The sequence below is a fragment of the Ornithodoros turicata genome, chromosome 2 (genome assembly GCF_037126465.1).
Source record: "Ornithodoros turicata isolate Travis chromosome 2, ASM3712646v1, whole genome shotgun sequence".
NCBI classification, from domain to species: domain Eukaryota; kingdom Metazoa; phylum Arthropoda; class Arachnida; order Ixodida; family Argasidae; genus Ornithodoros; species Ornithodoros turicata.
The window spans coordinates 106,397,992-106,418,864 of record NC_088202.1 but is presented as its reverse complement, the minus strand read 5'-3'; the positions used below and the strand labels follow the sequence as shown (position 1 = coordinate 106,418,864).

At 48.4% G+C, this 20,873-nt stretch overlaps 1 pseudogene; it reads right to left on the bottom strand.

Moving 5' to 3' along the window:
- Nucleotides 1–20,873, bottom strand: part of LOC135384932 (uncharacterized) — a 195,626-nt pseudogene that overhangs the window by 28,961 nt on the left and 145,792 nt on the right.

The window sequence follows — 20,873 nt, the reverse complement described above, 5'->3', positions numbered from 1 at the left end:
CGAGCGCTAGCTTTTCAGCCGCATAATATGTTTCTATTATTTTCGTAACAACGGTCAAACACCACCGGTATGTATCTTGTCAACCTCTATCAGGAAGATCAACTCTTTGTGCTCCAACGATATGTCAAAGGGCGTGACCACATGAGACCAGAACTTTTACCTGTAAACTTATACGTTGCGTAGAACCCGCTGTATCTGCTGATGGAATAACGGAAGCAGGTTTCCAGGTGTATCTCCATTGGGCCGTTTGATATTATTTCTTTTGGAAAGGTGATGCCATCTGGCGAACGGATAGCGCTGGAACTGTTGCCGCTCCTCGTACGATCAGGATACAGTAGCAGTTCGTCCTAATAGTACCAGACATGTTTCATTTGCACCTATGACAGTGTGTGCTGACATATCCTCATTATGTAAGCAGTGTGAGCACGGTTTCTAAATTCTAACCCAGAGGCTTTACCTTGCACTTCCCCGCTTTCGAAGAGGCTTCACGCTGTGCCAGATCAAATATGATGAAACTCAGCCAGACATGCTTTCCAGGGGGCGGTAGGATTTTCCATGTGCAGCTTTTATCTTGCCCGTAATAAAACGGGTAGTTTGGCGAAGAGATGGCCCCTTCTGTTGCAGTGTGGGTTGCGCCACAATTGACTGCAAGAATGCAGCCGCATTAAAGGAAATAAAGGGATGACTGTAACAGAAAGGTAGCTCTGAGGAAGAGTAAAACTTTGGCTGTCTCCTTGGGCATTCTGCCAAACACATTTCCATGCGGGAGCTTTATAAGGCCACTGTTGACAGTAAATTTTAGCGAAACTCGTTCTGAAATGCCATTAGATTTTTATTGGAGGCTCTTAATGTTTTGTGAAATCATTTCATTGTTTTTTCATTGTTACTCTTGTTGTAGCATAATTTCACAGCGCCATTTCGGTGGCATTGTAAAGGCTGAATACTATGCACTGACGAGCCCGCAGAGACCACCTCGTCATACGCCTTTCAATGTAAACTTCTGACGTCACGTCCTATACAGCTGGCGGCGCATCTGGTGGCACAGCTCTCGCGCGCCTGTTCTTCTTCCGTGCCCTTACGACGCCTTGTCCTCATCGTGCCTACTTTAGCTGTTTTTCGCTGTTTCTTTCGCTGCTGTCATTGTCATGGACGGACCTACACAACTGCTGACGCTGGTTGGCCATATGAAGCTTACCGCTTTTGATACAAAGATAAAGGACAAAATAAGATCTCAAGTTCTCGTTACCACGCCACCGGCATCCAATGAGTTCCAGTCGCAAGCAAGGGGCCTTCTTCCATGTTAAGATCTGCAGCTTTACATATCTTGCAACGAGTCCTCTAAGGAGGTTATAGCGAACTGGTTGGTCTGCACTGAAGGTCGACAGCTCACATTGGTGGCATTCGTAGACCTGCACGACAGAGTAAATCAGGTTTATTGAGGAAATGGTACGCGGACACCGGACACAAACTCACATACAGGTGAATCACGATGCCTTGGGGGTTTTCAACGATGCTAAAGCGAATCGCTGTCTTATTTCTCGTCATTGAAAATGATGAGAAAGTGATGATGACAAAAATGAAATAAACAACAGCTCGAACATCGTACCACCACCATCACCACCAACAGGTCGGGATCAGGGCCGTAGTAACGGACCGTTCAGTCCCTGTTCCTGCTACATTGCATTGGACGGCTCTACAGACGCCTACATGTACAGGGTGTGTGCAGAAAAACGTGACCCGCATTTTTACATGTAACTCGTTGTCTACTTAGCCGAGGAACTTCCGGTGGCGCACGGCGGCGTATTTATGCGTGCGAAAGCTACAACAAAATCCTGGAAGCCACACTCAGTGTAAAAAAATAAACAGAGCGCGAAAACATGGGCTTCCATGCATTAGAATAGGGCGGTCATGACAGTGCATGGTAGTGCATTTCGGTCTCAGGAGAGTTATGTGCAGACACCGCTAAGAGTACTGCCGATGAGCATCAAATGTGGGACATCGTTTCGATTTATGCACCGATAGCTCCCCTAGCGGTACTTGAACACAACTCTCCTACGTGCACCATGTTGCCCTTTCACATACACCCTGTTGTCCACCATGTTGCCCTATTCTGATGCACGGAAGCCGACGTTTTCGTTGTCCCGTTTATTTTTTAAGATGAATAAGGCTTCCACAATTTTTCTGCAGATTTCGCACGCATAAATGCGCCGTCGTGCGCCACCGGAAGTTCGTTAGTTAGGTAGGCAACAAGCTATGTGCCTAAATGCGGGTCACGTTTTTCTGCACACACCCTGTACATGTTGGCGTAATCACATTTTGCGGACGCGGGCGTATATTGCAGTGACTAATTGCCAAACGTTTATCGGTTGCGGCACTAAACATTACAGCATACTAACGCACATGGTAACGTTTAAATTTCAGCGACCTTGGGAAAGTACACGTTGGCCTTGAAAGTGAGAAAAACGGGGCTTAAAGGGACATACATGTTTGCTTCATTGGCGATCCTTCTGGAATGTGTGCGCAACATTGTGCCTATCCGCCGTATCACAGACATGTTTCATGTATTGGGCTGTTTCTCGTCGGTGTGTAGTGAAGGGAAGTAAAATATCTTTCCTATTCCTGATGGTTTCTCGACTTGCAATTGCGCATCAATGTCAGCAAAGGCACGAATAACCAGCAGTGAGCTGCACTTCGGTGTTACAACTGCGCACACACTCTGTACAGGGGGAGAGTAAATGGAATGTATAACTGTTACTTTTACTCTCTTTCTGTTCTTTTTTGCTGGTATTTATGCTGATCACTCCGCATTACTCTTCTGAGGCTCAGTTTGCCCAGCTAACATTCCCGTTACACATGAAATAGCACAAATATACACTAAAACAGTGCAAAGGTACAGAGACAGCAACTGTCCTTCTCGGATATATCCTTCTCTCACACCTCATTGTTCTAAATGAGATTCTCTTCCGAGATTCCTTCTCCTAGCCTGCATGCAATTTCCAAATATTGTTTAGGAATTGAGAGGCGTTTGTCTGTTAAACAGCTGCGGACGTGGCTGTTGCATACTAGTAGAAAACGTAGCTGGAAACTAAATTTCTTTCAAAGCCAATTTTTTCGGACAAGGGACTCTGTTTCTTTCAAATAGAACGAAATTTATGGTGCCTTATTGCTGGTTTTACAGGTCTCTAAAGGATGCGTATGATATTTTACGTCAAAGACTTTTCTGAAAGCATCCGCTCGAGCCGCAGCAGGGGCGCAGAGCTGTGCTGCCTCAAAGCCTAGCGTGGCTATGCTGCGCTGGCTGTAGTGCCGATGATATTAGTGAGCCGTCCTTGTGGTATCCGTATTAGTGCGGGTACACCCAGTACGACTTCATACACAGAGCATGAGCATTGAATGGGGACACTCTTCATAAAAAAGAAAAAAACAAAAACAATAACGGAGTGACGTCAGTGACACAAGGTAACGTAAGCTTACCCCGTACCCCAACAGAGTAATTTTTACTCCCATAAGCAGTTAGGTCACACTCCTAGACGGCAGCATAACATTCAAGCCTTTCAAAAGAAGAGTGAACGTTACCCTACATAAGAATGAACTCCAGTCACACAGATCTTACACTGCCAAAAGAGTTGGACTTACTATATATATATATATATTTTTCTGAGAGTGCACACTGTGTCAAACGAACTACACCACGCATTAAGCTACGTGTATCCAGGAGTGACGTCTTTCCAGTCTAATCGCAATGCTCCAAATGTGTCGTTCGGCGAAAGGTTCACTCCTTGTTTTTTTCACCATGCCGGAAAACACACGCACGCACAGACAAACAAATATACAAAGAAAAAATCATTGTCGATCCCTTGGTGGATCCGACGGAAATGCATTAGCATTAAAACTCGAAAACCCTTTGGGAACTCCCCTTCACAACCGTTCACACGACCCTACACAACGCTAACGCAAGACAGCATCTGCAGCCAAACGTGTCTTTCGGGCTTCCTCCGATTCAGCTTGACGGCGCCGTCTCGCAGCTTCAGCCTTCTTTCGTCGCCGCTTCTTCGCACAGCTTTCATAAAAACACATGGCGCGCCCACGCAGACACGTCTAAACCTGCCGATCACCACAGCTGCACTGCCGACGCGCAGGCGCCGCATCGCGCCCTCCACGCACCCTCTTCTTCTCTCCTTCCCTCTCCATTCACCGCGCATGCGCGCCGCGCCGTGGCTACAGAGAGACACGCCGCGATTCTTTCGTAGCGAGGATTCTAATGCTAACTCATTAAAAGGCAAAACAAAAGACAAACGACTGTGTACGCAGTCTTCAATAAACGGAGCATCTATATCTAGCCTAGTAGAGCAGGTTTGGACTCATGCCCCCCAGAGCACACATGCGGGTTTGCTTTACGTACTCCAGTCTCAAGCTGGAACTACAACGTCCGGCAGCAAGTCGAGAGGCATTCCAAGTAGGTCCAGCGCGTACTTTTTGACATTTTAACTTGATCCAATGGATAAGTTGAGGACTAAGACGAGGCACCTGAAGGGAATTCCAGAGACGAGAAAAGCAAGAGGCAAGTCACATCAAAAGGGGATGCGTTTTACCTCAATTGGAGCTTTGTGAGGGTGATGTTACCTGAGGAAGCCAATGAGAAGGTTCCGCACACGCCACTTTAGGGTCGCTGTGACGCGCTGTGATCACACCTCACCAAAAATTCCGAAACTACGCCATGCTGGCAGTAGTACAACCGCAACCGAAAATCTCGCGTTGACGTCACATAGCTATCCCTAATCCCAGCTTCAATTTGCGGTAGAATTGGGAACTTCCTTTCATTCCTTCATGCATGGGAAGAACATACGCGTACTTTTCGATGCCCCACGGGCTCTTCTTCTGATGTCCAGTAGATACTATCGTTGCTGAGCGTCAAGTGAAAAGTGACCACGTAGCCGCTTCTCACTGGAGTAGTCATACCTTGGAGAATGATCCCCGTGATACGTGTGTGGTTCTGAAGGTCTATCTGAAAAGCCATACAGTGCGCGTTTATTAAAAAATAAAACGATTATAAGTTGATAAGTAAATTAAAAAATATGGAGAAAAATAAAATAACATAAAAAATAAAAGGACATTGGCGATCGTTCTGCAGATTAATTGAGAAGTGATGTTTAAATGCACCTGAATGTAGCGCTGTGTGTCCGAAGGTGACGCACACCAGCCATACTCGGCGTTCAAACGCGCGTTGGTGAAATGATAGGGTCCCGAATCGTCAACGGAAGATGCTTGCAACTGGGCGTCAAATATCTCTTCAGAAGCCATGCCGAGTGGCTGACCACAAGTTTCTGAAAAAAAGAAAGAAAGAAAGGAAGAAATAAACTTTGGTAGTCAAGGTGAAAGGTGAGACGTGTATGTGCTGGTGCGTAGTTAAGCTTATGTGAATTACGCTAAAGTGTGAGTGAAATTGTAATCCTGGTTGGTGTTTGTATTCAGCCGTTTTGAGTATGGTTCTAAGTACGTAACATCGTACAACATCGTACAACAAAGTACGTAACATCGATAGTACGTGCATTTAAAAGAAATTGTAAATAAGTGTACCACTCAGTCGATTTTTGCCCAGCACTGTGGAGGAAACATATCGTGACGCGTATACGCCACTCTAATGCCTAGTTCACACTGTTGCAGCTTCACGCGTTACGGATGCGCGGATGCACGGATACGGTACGGATGGCACGGTTGTCATGACAACGAAGTGCCGACAAACCGATCGTCATCGCTGCGTTACGAGCCGTGCTCGTTAGCCCGCGCGCTGCAAATAAATTATTCCTGTTCTGGTTGTCGGCCTTCCCGGTTGTCCTTCTCTTTGAACGCGCGGCCTATTAAACTGCCGTCGGGGCAGCATCGCTTGCGGTGCTGTTTCCGGGAAGATTTTTTCCTAAAATCTTGAGGCGCTACACTGGTGACACGGACGTGATCGAAGGCCTTCCCAGATGCTTCGGCACATCTTCTTGGGTCGCGCGGCGTCGTTCCATCGCGCCCTCTTCATGGAGCTCCTCCTCAAGCGGCTCCCCAGCCAAGTGCAGATGGTTCTGGCCACTGCCACTGACCTCGATCTCTCAGCCATTGCCAAGCTTGCGGACAAGGTCATTGAAGTCAGCTCTCCACCGTCTACGTTGTTCCTTCGGTTCCGACCGTCGCCCCAACACCTGTACAAGGCACCTTGGCGGCTGAGCCCTCTTCCTCACAAGTGGCTACTCTTACGGAAGAAATTCGGCGGTTATCGGACGGGATGGCCTCAGCGTTGTCCCCCAATCGTTCACCATCACCACGCTGCCTCTCGCACGGGGCCCGCTTCTGCCGTTCTCCTTGTGTCAAACGACGAAGAACGTCCCGCTCCCCAACCCCTCCTCCGGCCCATGTCTTCCGCCTTGCTGGTATCACGCAAAATTCAGCGCTTCCGCACGCAACTGCATCAGCCCCTGTGGCTGGCCGGGAAACGGCAGGGAGGATCACTAACGGCGGCGAGCGATCCTCGAGATTCCCAACCTGTCGCCTGATTTTCGTTTCGACGTTCGTTTTCTCGTCGACACGGGTGCTCAAGTCAGTGTGTTGCCTGCAAGCGGCCTGGACCATCGACGTTTCCCCATTCATCACCTCTCCGCAGTCAACGGCACCGCCATTCCAGTCTATGCTGAGAGGTCCCTGGCTCTGGACTTGGGTTTGCGCCGGCAATTCCGCTGGATTTTCACCGTGGCCGCCGTCACGCACCCCATTCTTGGCGTGGACGACTTGAACCACTTCTGCCTCATGGTTGACACCGCCCGCCGGCGTCTTGTCGACTCAACAACGACGCTTTCTGTGGCTAGCATTCTGAAGCCACGCCATCCTGCACGGCACAGCGTACTTGACATTAAACCAGACAGCCCGCAATCGGTTTACTGAACGTTGCTCGCCGAGTTCCCCAACCTTACCTAGCCTCCTGACTGGACTCGTCCCGTGCAACACGATGTTGTACACCGCATAGCCACCACGGGACATCCCTCCCATGTCAAACCACGTCGTCTTGCACCAGAGAAGCTCGTCATCGCCCGTCAGGAGTTCGAGCACATGCTTGAAATCGGCATCGCTCGACCTCCTGACAGCAGCTGGTCTTCAGCACTTCACATGGTTCCCAAGAAAACGGGCGACTGGCGATCATGTGGTAATTACAGGGCCTTGAACGTCAAAATCGTTCCCCACCGCTACCCGCTTCCCAAAATCCACGACTTTACGGCTGGTTTGCATGGTTCTCCAAGATCGACCTACGAAAGGCTTACCACCAAATTCCCATGGCTCCTGAGGACATACCGAAAACTGCCATCACAACACCTTTCGGCCTGTTCGAGTTCATCAAGATGCCATTTGGGCTCTGCAACGCTGCCCAGACTTTTCAAAGATTCATTAACACTGTGACAAGAGGTCTACCATTCGTTTTCGAGTACGTGGCCGAAATTCTGGTGGCCAGTTCTTCCGAAGAGGGGCATATTCAACATCTTCGCTTAAGACTCGTTCTGCGTAGCAGCACCTCCCTCGACCTCCTTGGTACCTTCCGCGCCCCATCTCCGTTCGTCAACTCCGCAGATTTCTTGGTCTAATCAACTTCTGTCGGAGATTCATTCCTCATTGCGCCTCGATCCTCCACCCGCTTGAGGAGATGCTGAAGCTTCCGGAGCAGACTTCTGCTGTCCTGGATTGGTCTTCCGAGCGTCAGATGGCATTCGACCAAGCGAAATCAGGCCTCGCAAATGCTAGTTTACTAGCTCACACTGCTCATGATGCCCCCACAACCCTCATGGTTGATGCCTCCAGCAAGGCTGTCGGGGCAGTTCTTCAGCAGCACATTTCCGGTCATTGCCGCCCCATCGCCTTTTTTCTCCAAGAAGCTCTCTGCCACCCAGGCCAACTACAGTACCTTTGGTTGTGAACTCCTGGGAGCTTATCTGTCTGTGCGCCACTGTCGGTCCTTCACGTTGCTTACGGACCACAAGCCGCTTGCTGCTGCTTTCCAGAAATCAATTTTTCGCTACTCGCCGCGAGAAATCAGTCATCTCTCGTTCCTGTCAGAGTTCTGTTCGGACGTCCGTCACATCAAAGCCTCCGACAACGTTCCTGCAGACGTTCCGACTGGCTGCGACTAGACTTCTCCATCGACCGCCTAGCACAGCTCCAGCAAGCTGACGGCGAGCTCGAAGAACTTCGGCGTTCCCCGTCGGCCTTGATTCTCGAAGACTTGCACAACCCTGGGACGGTTTTGCCTGTCGCCTGCGACACTTCGTCCGGCACCCTGCGCCCTTTTGTTCCCGCAAGCCTTCGGGAAGCGCTTTTCGAAAGCCTTCATAACATCGCCCATCCCGGTGTCAAGCGTACTGTCACGTTAATTTCAGCGTGTTGCGTCTGGCCCGGCATCAACGAAGACGTTCATCGCTGGGCACGTAGCTGCCTTACTTGCCAGCGTTGCAAAGTCCACCGTCACACCAGCACACCTCTGACCCGTTTTTCGTCCCGACGCCCCTTTTGATAAGGTGCACATTGACATCATCGGCCCCCTGCATCTCTCTGAAGGGAAACTGTACATCCTGACGTGCATCGATCGTTTCACACGTTGGCCAGCAGCCGTCCCTCTCGCTGACATGTCAGCCCTATCCGTGGCTTCCGCCTTCGTCAGACTTGAGTCAGCCGTTTCGGAGTTCCTTCGGACTTCATCACTGACAGAGGAGGCCAATTCGAATCAGCCCCGTTCCGAGCACTCACGAAACTCCTCGGATGCTGCCGCCTTCGCGCGACTTCTTAAAATCCCGCCACGAACCCCTTAGTGCGCCACCCCCAGCTCGTGCGTAGCGGGCTCGTTAGCCCGCGCGCTGCGAATAAATTATTCCTGTTCTGGTCGTCGGCCTTCCCCGTTGTCCTCCTCTCTTGAGGCGCTACAGGCGAACCGAAAAGCTTACGCACCGCAAGCATTGGGCTGAACCGAACTATATAGTGAACATTGTAATAGTACACTGTAACCGAACTCCATGCGTCGACCTTCGGCTACGCAGCTGACCAGCACAGGCGCACCGCGTAAGCGCGCATCACTGCCCGTTCATGGCTGACTGGAGAGAGTGGAGTCGTGGTGGAGTGAAGGCGTGATTGGTCAAACACAAACATTTTCCGTATCAAGAACGCATGCGTCTGAACAGCGTGTCGCATACGATAATCGCATCCGCACTCGATAGGTACCGTACCACGGTACCAGCAAAGGAGAGAAGTTTCACTGTGAGCTAGGCATTATGGCGAATTCGACTGGTCGATCTAGAGCGGCATTTTTTCTTTGCTCCGCGGCGGCGAAGTCGTGTTCCACTGATTGGTTCGGATTGGATTCGCAAGTTTCGTTCGTCGTTTGAGATCAATTCGCTCGGCGACGGCACTTTTTTTCTTGCTCTGTCAATAACGGTCACGAAGTCACTCCTTTTCCGGAGCGCGGCGCTCTTGATGGACTCTCAAGCTCCAGAGCGCGTAAGTGCTGCTCCTGCACCGTAGTGGTGGTGGTACTGCTGAAAGGGTTCGCCGTTGTCGGCCTCACTGAGGTGGGCAACGTCACGGCTAACGCTCAGGGGGAATGTGCGTCCTGAACCGACTTCTAAGGGAATCTGTCTGAACCGACATATGTCTGATAGTGTCCGAGGAAAACCCAGAAAAACCACAGGCAGCACAGCCTGCACCGGGATTCAAACCCGAGTACCTCCCAGTCTCGACGTGGCAGGCCAGCACGCTAGCCACTGAGCCACGGTAGCTGCTCCCTGCTCCGTGACCTCCTGACCACCAGAACGTGACCACCAGAGCGATCACGAGCGCGACCATCACAACGACCATCAGGCAATAAGATTGGCACACCTCTTCATGAGGCCAGCCCTTCTACTGGGTGACACTCCTCTTGTGCCGTTTGATAACGTCATTAAATTTCTGACCACATGTGGGTTTCTTAGTCAGATGTAGATGATAAGCATTGCTCCGCTTTTATCCAATATCACTGAACTCATGTAAATATCTCATTGTCACACTTTTGTCACACATTGTCACACTAGCTTGCTTGTTGTCGTCATCCTCTTCTCTCTCTTATCCTCGTCAATCTCATCGCTCATACCTGTAGATAGATTTTAACTACCACACACTCTCTCTCACATCATCTTTCCCATAATCATCTCCGACACGCTCACCATGGTTTTGGCGCTCTATGGCCTTTGTTGCCTTTGTGCCATTAAACACATCAATCAATCAATCAATCTTCATGAGGCAGACGATGGCTCTAGGATCCGCCTCGTGAGCCTACCGAGCAAGTCTTTCCACCGGCGCTCGTAATAGGAGGCTACGATCGCTTCTTTCGACGCTGCACCCTTCGGCTTCAACGCCCCGAACAAGGTCGCTGTACGCCGCGGTCGCGGACTCTTCTCCAGGCCTCCACACGTACTCCGCGATGGCACTCCCAAGGGACACTTTGTAGAGGAGATGGGATTCCCCTACCTGAGTCCTGACCGGACCGGTGACGATGAATATCCCGGCGTGCATGAGGTCTCACGCTAGGACTGTGCCGGTAGAACTGGCTGGATGAGCAACGCGCTCCGCTTCCGGTTGCGGTATGTCGCTGGCCTTACGTCCTGACGCCGCATGTGTGTCAAGCAGGAACCGCATGGGGCGTATTTCAGCGCGAAAAACGCACCATAGTACGCCCGAAACGAAATTACGCGCGGGGAACCGCTTGCTAGAGCGTGCTCCATTGCGTCAGGAGCCTCTTGATATTACACACGGACAGCAGCGGCCGGTCCAGGACAGTAGCCAATCACAGCGTGGAGCGCGTAGGAGTTTCCTGTACGGCATCACGTAGAACACGCTGTGTGTTGCTTTTGGCTCTCCACGTGTTGTATCGTTGTTATGGCAATCCTCTCAAAAAGGCATGTCAAACTTCAAGGGAATGAAAACAATAATAGGAGTAGAGGGAAGGCACTAACATTTTTACTGTATATGTTTTATTATGTTTTGCATACTGCACACCTACTGACAACCCTTCGTGATTTTTCTATTTCTCCGCGAGTTCCCCGTTTCACGACGTGGGGTTTGGCTCGCGTGCAGGGACTTTCCCAGGACTTTCATTTTCTTTGGGGCGGGGGGGGGGGGGAGGGTGCTGGCGGAATGTAAGGGAGTGTTCCCCCTTGTCGTCATTACATCAGCACTGTACTGCATGTAGGCAGTCGAAGACAGCAATAGACACCCCTCTGAAGGCAGGTGAGCAAAAATGGTCATCCTAGCCCTCGGTGTAACGCACCTGGTATTGTTATAAAAAAAAAAAAAAACGAAAAAATGCCGCAGTTGTCTGTAACCACTTAACCCTGGTTGGGTTATGGCACGTGCTGAGACTAATATGCAGGCCAATGACGGCGACCTCATAGTGCATTCTCAACACTTTCCAGAGTTTCATCAAGCATGCAGACGTACACTTGCGCAGTTCTACTTCGGTCACCAATCTCTTTTGTTTGTTCTTTCTCCTCCTCTCATTTTTTTATTTTGCCACACCGTGTCAATACGATTTGATTCCGCGAAATACAGTCCCCCGTAAACGTCAATCTTTTATTAACGGGCTTGATTGCGCAGTTTGTTGTGTTTTGAATCTGAGGCTACTGACAGATTGACTAGTTCAATCTGTGAAACTCGAAAGTTCGATAAAGATGTCCTAGATGAACTTAAGAGACAGGTGAAGAAACAAGACCTATAACTTCAAAACGCAAAAGAAGGCGACGTGTGTGCATAATGGTTGGACCAGCCACAAAAAAGGCAGGAAGAACGAGCACATTTCGGAGAGTTAAAGGGACATCGTACCCTCCTGCGGGGCGTCCGACAAGAAATTTCTGGGGAGGTGTCGAGCAAAATTTTTGGGGGCGGTGTTAGGGGGTGTGGGGGTGCTTGGAAAATCCCTACTCGCGTGTCCCAGTTTTACGCCCTGAAATACGCCCCATGCGCGGGTCGTGCTCCAGCTGGGTTCACTCGCATTCTGGGAGACGCTCGCGGCAATGCCTCACGCTGCCCCCATTGCCCTGGTACCACCTGACACGACGCGAAATGTCCGCTGGCGCAGCAGCACGACGCACAGCGCACTACATCGCAAACGAACATCGACGCTCGGTGTCCTGCATTCCCTTCATGGTAATGGGCGGGCGGCGCGTTGCCCCTTTTAGCTCCAGTTACAGTATAGCCATCTCAATGCGCCCACTTCTGAATGGCTGCCTCCCGCGCTTTGTTTTCCTCTCTCGCATGGGACGTTAACCTTCACCGACGAAGAAGGGCCTTAGTTTGCCGCAGTCAATACATGGCCCATGGCGCATACACTCCGTGCAAACTCACTGCGTTCTCAGCGCTCGTTCATGGGCGACGCAACGACTGCTTCTTCGTGGAAAGCAATAACGTGAGTGTGAGTGAGAAAATAACTAAAAACAGCACAAACGATGACACAGAGCTGAACTGAAAGTGAGCGAGCGAGCCTAGAGGTGAGCGGGCGGTGAGTGAGTGCGGGTGAGCGAGCCGAGAGCTGAGCGGGCAGTGAGTGAGCGTGAGTTAGCGAGTCGAGAACTGATCGGCCGGTGAGTGAGCGAGCCGAAAGCTGAGCGGACGGTGAGTAAGTGTGAGTGAGCGAGCCGAGGACTGGGCGGGCGGTGAGCAGAGATGGGCGTTTCTCCTCGCTAGCCTCGCCCTCACCTCAATTTTCTGGGAGAAAAATTTTCCTCACCTCACCTCACCTCAAAATTTTTCTTACATTTTTTCCTCACCTCACCTCAATTTTTTATTGAAAAATTTTCCTCACCTCACCTCAAATCTTTTTTGAAAATTTTTCCTCGCCTCACCTCACCTGAAAGGAATTTTTTAGACTTTTCCTCACCTCACCTCAAAAATTTTCCTCACCTGAGTTTTTTAAAGCTATTTGTGTATTCGATGTGAAGATTGTGTATTCCATGCGTGTTGGATTTGAGTGACTACGAATGTAAATGCATATACCTCAAGCGTGAGTGCATACAGGGTGCGGCATGAAACGTGTCATTTGGCCATTATAAGAAAACGGCTTAACAGAAAAATATGGGGTAAACAACTTTCTTCTGGACATTTAGTTTGTCACCAAATACAAATAGTTTCATCAATTTGCCATTGAAATACATTTTCGAAATTGAACTCATTAAATTGCTTAGTCAATGGAACGCTCTTTTTTTTTTTTCTTCTTGCTGGAGGATTTGGCCTAGTCAATCACAGAAAAGCTTCGTGGAACGATTGTTATACCGATAAAAGTTGCGCGGATATTGAGGTTCAATTGCGGGATGCGAACGGCGCGCAAGGTCGGGCGTCAGATCAGCGGCGATAGATGAGGGCAGTCTCAGCCCAGATGAGAGACAGAAGCTGCGGAAAAGAAGGAAAGATATCCTGTGTACGCGCTGGAAAAGTTTTCATAAAGTGTGTGTTCATAAATTTTTCCTCACCTCACCTCAATTTTTTTTGAAGATGTTCCTCACCTCACCTCAAACATCACCAGAAAAATTGGCCCGCACCTCACCTCACCTCAAATATTGTGAGGTGAGGGTGAGGAAACCCTCACCCTCGCACGGCCTCGTGAGGGTGCCCACCTCTGGCGGTGAGTCAACTTGACCGACCGAGAGTCAAAACTGCCGAGGTCCGATTGTAAGTCGAAATGAGAAAGGACGATGCGAGAGGGAAAGAAGGAAGTTGGCTGAAAAGTGCCCTCTCTTTGGGGAAGGAAAGAAAGAAACCAGAAGGAAGGTCGGAAGAGTAAATGGCACTTCTTGTGGCGGAATAATGGACACTTTCATAGCAAAGAGGAGGAAGACATAGAACCAATACAGAAAGATAAGGTATTGCCATCTCGTAATTACATACGCGTTTTGTAGCTGCGTAAAGCCCAAACTTTGAAAGAAACAAAAACTGTTGTAGGCTATTTCCAGTTTTTTTCCGTCGGAATTCCGAATGCAATTCTAAAGGCTTATTATGCGGAGCCGTAATGACGTCGCACTTATCTCAATTCCTAAAACTTAAAGGCCCACCGAATTTGAATATTTTGTGCTTGAGTAAAAGTGAAAGGGAAACAGCGTGGAAAGATAATAATTCGGGGCTTTACGTCGCCAGACAACTGTGAGCAAGGAAAGAAAGGAAAGCGCAAAGGAGACGAATTTTGCTCCGGGACAACTTTTTATGCCGTCCACCTATGCGTGTGCTCTCTTGCGCTGCCTTATCACGCACTTCTTCTGGAACGTCTTCAACAGACACTCTCAGATACATATTTACACAAACAATCTTCATGGCTCCGCTTTGCTTTAGCACATCTATTTTATTTTATGGTTCGATCTATTTTATTTTATGGTTTATCTATGATGAGAAGTACATATGCTATATGGACCGTTCCGGAAGCGCATAAATCTTTGTTGTAATATGCACGACGACCGTGATTGTTTACTTCCGGAATTGATTTGTTTCTTGAAAATAAAGTGCGCCGATGTGCCAACAACGAAAAACATATGCATGGCTCGTTTGCATACTCAATCTCAACTCAATTTGGACTCAATATCAACAACTTCGGCAGCGCTTCCTGTACGAGCAGCGAGCGCGTGCTCACTCCAAAGGGCCTCTGCTTGACGCTCCAAATACTCGCCTGCATGGCGAGCATACACGCTTCTGCTCACAGCTATTTTCGCTTCGGGGTTTTGACAGACACTGCAGGCACGCGATTTTTAAAAGCGGATCATGGAATAAATTGATTTTGCTAAAGACTGAGTCGTTGCTCACACGCAGTGTCGCTCACACCAACGCTAACGCGTGCGACCAGCGATGGTAAGTTTCGTGACGTGGATCGATCACTTATACTTGCATAGCACAGCCCAAAGGACACGGACGAGGACAAGGGCACTACCATGACAACTGCGTACTCTCAACTTAACACCTTTAATGATCATTTACCAACTATCATCGCCTTTATCCCTTAGTGGATCGATCAACTGATTATTGATTGATTCTTTTGAACATCGTTCATCTTTGTAATTACGTGCAGGTCAAACGAGCATCCATGCAGGCATCTATGCGCCAAAACGCGTCTCGTCTGCTAGCTGGCGGAACTACGTCACTTCGCTTCCGTCCCCGTCTCTTTGACTCCGTGACACAGCTTTCGAGATGGTCTCAGAAATTTTGACTCGATTTACGAGCACCGGAAGTGCGCTTGGCCGTTTAGTGGATTGAGTCATGACTCTTTTGATTCTGGAGTCGCCACATAGCGCGCCCATGCTATATGCTATGCAAGCAGGTTAGCCTTTCGCGCACCCCTCAGCTTTTTCCTTCCCCTCGTGCACGTAAAACGGTCTCATTAGCACCGTTTACATCGCTGCGACAGAAGCTCATGGAATCGAGTGGAATGAAGACGATGCGCCACCGTTTACTTGGATGCGCATCGCGTTTGGACCGATGGCACTATGTGGAATTGTGTCACATTGAAAATATAGAGCTCTGCACTTCCGGAACTGTTGTTTCCGTCGCCATTCCTCAAAATCACCTTCTTCGCACAGGTCAACTACCCCGCAGCCACCTGAGCTACTTCTTCGTCTCATACGTCTTCCTGTAATCCTCCTTTTGTTATCGATGCGCATCTTCTTGCACACTTTCAATGGGCATCTACCGCCTAGATTCACGTCTCTTTGGCGGATTGAATTCGATGCGCTATCCTAGCGAATTGACTCATTACATGATCGCAGTGAATGCGACAGAAGCGATTGGGTAGCTCTCAAATAAGGTACCGCAACACGTGAGGTTCACAAAAGGTCGACAACGGCGAGCACTTTCAGAAGCGCCACCACCACCACGTTGCTTCATTTTTTTCATTATAGCAGTGTGGCCTGTCTGCGAACGATGCCCCCTCATTGCTGCTTTCTGAGTGGACAGTCGCTTTGTCACTTGCTTTCTCAAACAACAATGGCAAGCCCTTTCACCGTCACCACCACCACCACCACCACCACCACCAACCTTTTCTTTCTTTCTTGGGCAGAGACGTAACGTCGTAGCGTATTGAGACTGGGTGAGAGACTCATACTCAACTTTTGTGCAAGCGGGCCCTGGGACCAGCTCGCGTGGCTCAGTTGTTAGCGCGCTGGCTATGTCACGTGTGAAGGAGACGGTTCAGGAGTTTATGTGCATCCAGTTTATGTTCTCGTCTCGGCTGAACGGGCGCTGAAACGACGTACACATGTTCCAAAAGGGGCGCACGTGCGAGCGAGTTGGGTACGATTCACGGAATTAACGACCTAACACGGACGGCACATACAACGCAATATAATTGGAATAACTGTTATTAGCGTAGACTTGCTGCTGACGGTCATTGAGAAAGTTGCGCAGACATCTGATGAATAAACAATCTATGTTTAATATGGAAAGCTTAGTATAAAAAGAGCGTGCTGTATTCTATCAAAAGCTTTAGCTTCAGACATTCGTATCTGAAAACGAACCGACATCGCGTGTGAAGGAGGCAAGCTTCGGTTCACAAGAGAAAGCTTCACGGGGTCCTTGTTGGTATGGAAAAAATACATTATTTTATGACATGTGAATAAATAACATATTCTAGCAGTCTTGGTGGGAGTCCATACAAGCAGGGAAACTTGTATGTAATTAGCGACGTTATGGGGTCCACCAGTCTTAGAAATAGGAATCACTTTACCTAATTTTCAATTACAAGGAACATCTCCTGTGTCTAGAGGCAGAGGAAAATTGTTTGTCTGAAAAAGGTACGACGGGTTCTTTATTTGCTTCAAGACCTTGGCGTTAATACCGTCCGTACTACACAAGGTCCCGGTCAGCCGATCCGTTTGACGATACCGACAGTGCTGATAGTACACTCTAAGAAAAAAAGGTAGAATTTCCTACCCAAGCTAGTAGAACGACAGTACTTCTACCACCTCGCGCCAATCCACACGCGTCTTCTCCTCCGCAGGTATAAGCGGCAGCGTCCCTTTCCCTTGCTCCTCTCTCTCACGTTTTCTCCAAGAAAAAAATAAAATAAAATAAAATAAAGAAAAAGAGTACCGACCTAAAGTGTGTCTAAGTGTACCTAAAAAGTGTAAAAAATAAAGGTCCTACCCAACCTGGTAGGACGACAGCTTCTACTCTGTAGTTTGTTTCTACCCTGCTGTTACATCCAAAAAATAAAAATTGGTTTGAGTAGAAATGTGGTTGCAATACAACTCTACCGGGATGGACAGAAAATTCGACATTTTTTTCTTAGAGTGTTGAGTGTGTTAGTAGACCGTTCATCGTGAAGCTACTGTACCTATACAGGAACCAATGGCAACATTCATGACTAGGAATGTTATCCGTTGATTGGGTGCGGTAGACACGGTTCTCGAAAGCCACATTAGGGAGTTTTAGGACACCGTGATCGCCCTCCGATTGATTGATTGATTTGTAAAAGAAAAAAAAAGGAGATGTTAGTCCCGAGCCACTCGGGACTGGCTACTCCAGGACGCGTTATTCAGAAAAGAGGAATGGGATTCCTTTTATGTATCGCTATCAGCTAATCGGCCAGTGCTACTGTGAAAGCTGATTGGCTGATAGCAATACGGAAAAGGAATCGGAGGGCGATCACGGTTTCCTAAAACTCCCTATTATCAACGCTGTGCAAACACTCTCTAGTAATACCGAGTATTGGATGATAACCGTTAACGTGCCACACATACTCCTTGACTGCCAGCGGTACGAAGATCACCAGTCGAGTCTCCGGCGCCGCCTTGCTCATCTAGGCTACTGAGAGCTTTCGCCCTCGCGGTGCTACTTGGCACTACTCAGCTGATGTCACGTCTGCACTGACACGATTCCTTCGGGAATCTAAACTCCTGGACATGCTCTGATACGTCCTATGCGCAACGATTAGAGAAGCAGCTGTTTATTCTGTATTTTTTTATCATAATTTTCTGTGTCTCAGTTGCTTGTATCCTCTTTTGTTTGCTTGATAGCTTTCTGGGAATAGCATGGCTAACCTTTCCTTTCCCTTTTTTCTTTTACTTCGCATTAAACATACCGCCCCCCCTCCCCCGTTATTGGAAGTCTGCACGTTTCGACAGCGGTTGTAAACAGAGGGAAAGGCATTTTTGAATCTAGTGGCACAGTCATTTTCTGGGAACTGGTTCACTGGTGTCGTTAACGAACTGCACGCACTTTGTTGTTTTAGGATTGATAACCTTCCAAAATTGAAGTGTACGCTGTTATCGCTGATCTTTCTTCAGCGTCTCTACAATGGATGCCCGAAGAGTGACGCTGAAGCGACAGTGCAAGGTAAGTCATACCTACACTCTTAGAAAAAAGGGTGTACTTTAACTCCTTTCCTTGCCACATATATAACCGGCGAAATCGTCCGGATACCGGAGCATCCGGATAAATGAAACGACCGAATAGAAACGTCCTACAGAACAAGGTTTAATTAAAACACAGAAATCTCGACGACAGCTGTTACATAGTAGTGTAGGCACTCGATTCCTGCAAACTTTTGCTAAGTGCATAGAGTTGAGCCACGCTCTTGCGCTGCTCGAAGAATGTCAGTGCGGTCGCAAAGTGTCAATGTCGGAGCACTGGCGTCATCGGCACCGTCTTGCTGCACATCATCGGAGGCAACAGCAGCAATCACATCGTCATCAGTCATAGCTGCACACGCGTCATCATCCTTATCAACGTCAACGTAGTCAGAAACCGCAGCATCATCTACGGCAGTCGCAGTGAGCCTCTGCATCAGGGATCGCAGCTCAGCTAGGGGAATGTCTTCATCGGCCAACGGGCCGTAAGCAGCAGGCCCTCGGGTTGGAGTTCTCCCCTCTAGAACCTGACAGTTGTTCGAGATATTTCAAAATGATTCGACTGGTCAACGTGACCCAACGCACACAAACAGAAAAGGGGGCCATCATGCACGGTTGTCTCCCCTACGGAGGAATGTAGGTTCCTGACGTGTGACGGGAATAACCCCAACACAGCGAAAAGGGTGACGAAGCGGGGTCAGCGTCTCCTCTTACTCACGGTAGTCCGGATAACTGAAGCTGGATTACAAGAATTTTCGACTTTCGTTCCCTGGAATTCTTGTCCGAGTCCGGAAGCTGAAGTCCGGATAAACGAGAACAAAATACATGGAGGAAAATCCGTTCCCGTGCCTTTTGTCCGGATACCGCGGGATCTGGATAAATGAAGTCCGGATAAACGGGGGTCGACCGTATTACTCTCCAGTAGGGAGAAAGGTGTTATGCTACTCCCTTTAGGAAGTGAGGAGACACCCTTTTGAGCGTAATTGTACTCTCCAAAAGGGTGTCATATATGTGGCAAGGAAAGGAGTTAAAGTACACCCTTTTTTTAAGAGTGTAGGGTTCCGAGTTTTCGGAGTTAATTGTTTGTCATATTCGGAGTGTGCTTTTCGAAGCGTCCTACACTGTAAACTGAAAAACACCCTTATGGGTGTAAATGGCTTGTCCTATAACTGACACCTCTTTTTACACCATATGGTCTTAGAACACCCTTTTCAAAGGGTGTATTCTGTGTAAGACACCTTTTGAAAGGGTGCTTTTCCTTGAAAATGCTTTCTTTTGCACCCTTTAAACACCCTTCTAGGAGGGTGTAAAGTTGTTAAACACCCTTCTAGGAGGGTGTAAAGTTGTTAAACACCCCCCTAAAAGGGTGTTTAAAGGGTGCAAAAGAAAGCATTTTCAAGGAAAAGCACCTTTTCAAACGGTGTCTTACACAGAATACACCCTCTGAAAAGGGTGTTCTAAGACCATATGGTGTAAAAAGAGGTGTCAGTTATAGGACAAGCCATTTACACCCATAAGGGTGTTTTTCAGTTTACAGTGTATTTTTCGAGAATTTTGAAGGTTTTTGCCATTATTATTATTAGTTTTTTACAACTGAGTTAATACCCGGAATTCGGAGAAGAATCGAAGGTTGTGAAACGACATGCTCACAAAAAGAATGAGAAGCTGCCTTGCAGGGAACGCTAATGCTCTAATTAACGCGTCATGGAGTAACCAGTCCCGAGTGGTTTAAGGCTAAGGCTCCACTTTTTTTTCTTTTTCCAGTCAATCAGTCGATAAGGGAACGCTTATTGTTAAGCGTCGGAACTTGCAGACAACGACATCTGTATATCACGGTCATCTAGCGAAGCAAACACATCGAAACCCGCATATTAGTTGGCATTCGTTGAAGATTGACATAGTTGCAAGGCCCAGCCTCTGTATGCGTCCCACTGCACTGGTGTCTGCACTGCTGCAACTACCTGCCCTTTAAAGAAGGCTATAGGCACACAACGCATGTACCAACACATATAACATATACGTATACAGGTATGTAACACTGTACAGGGTGTCTCAGTTAGATCCCCGGGCTAAATAATTGCGGCGCCCGATGGCGGCCTGTAGAAGTTATATTTTTCACGAAATTCATTTGAATTTTAAATAATGAGCGCCTCCCACTCATTCACACGGTGCGCAGCTTGTAGGTAGTATCGTACAGATACTTGTAAAAAAGAAAGTTATTCGATTGGTGCACAAGTTCGCGAGTTATTTAGCCCGGGGATTTAACTGCAGTATACTCCGTATAGGCGCTGGACGTTTTCCAAGTGGACCTGGGAAATGGCCGAAATGACCTCAAAATGCCCTCATGTCGAGTACAGTCACTAAATAAACAACCCAATGTCGAGGTGTCTCTATGCAAGGATTGATTGATTGGAAAAGAAACAGAAGTGCAGATGTTAGTCCCAAAACAGTCGGGACTGGCTACTCCAGGACGCGTTTATTAGGGCTCACTATACATAAACCAAAAGT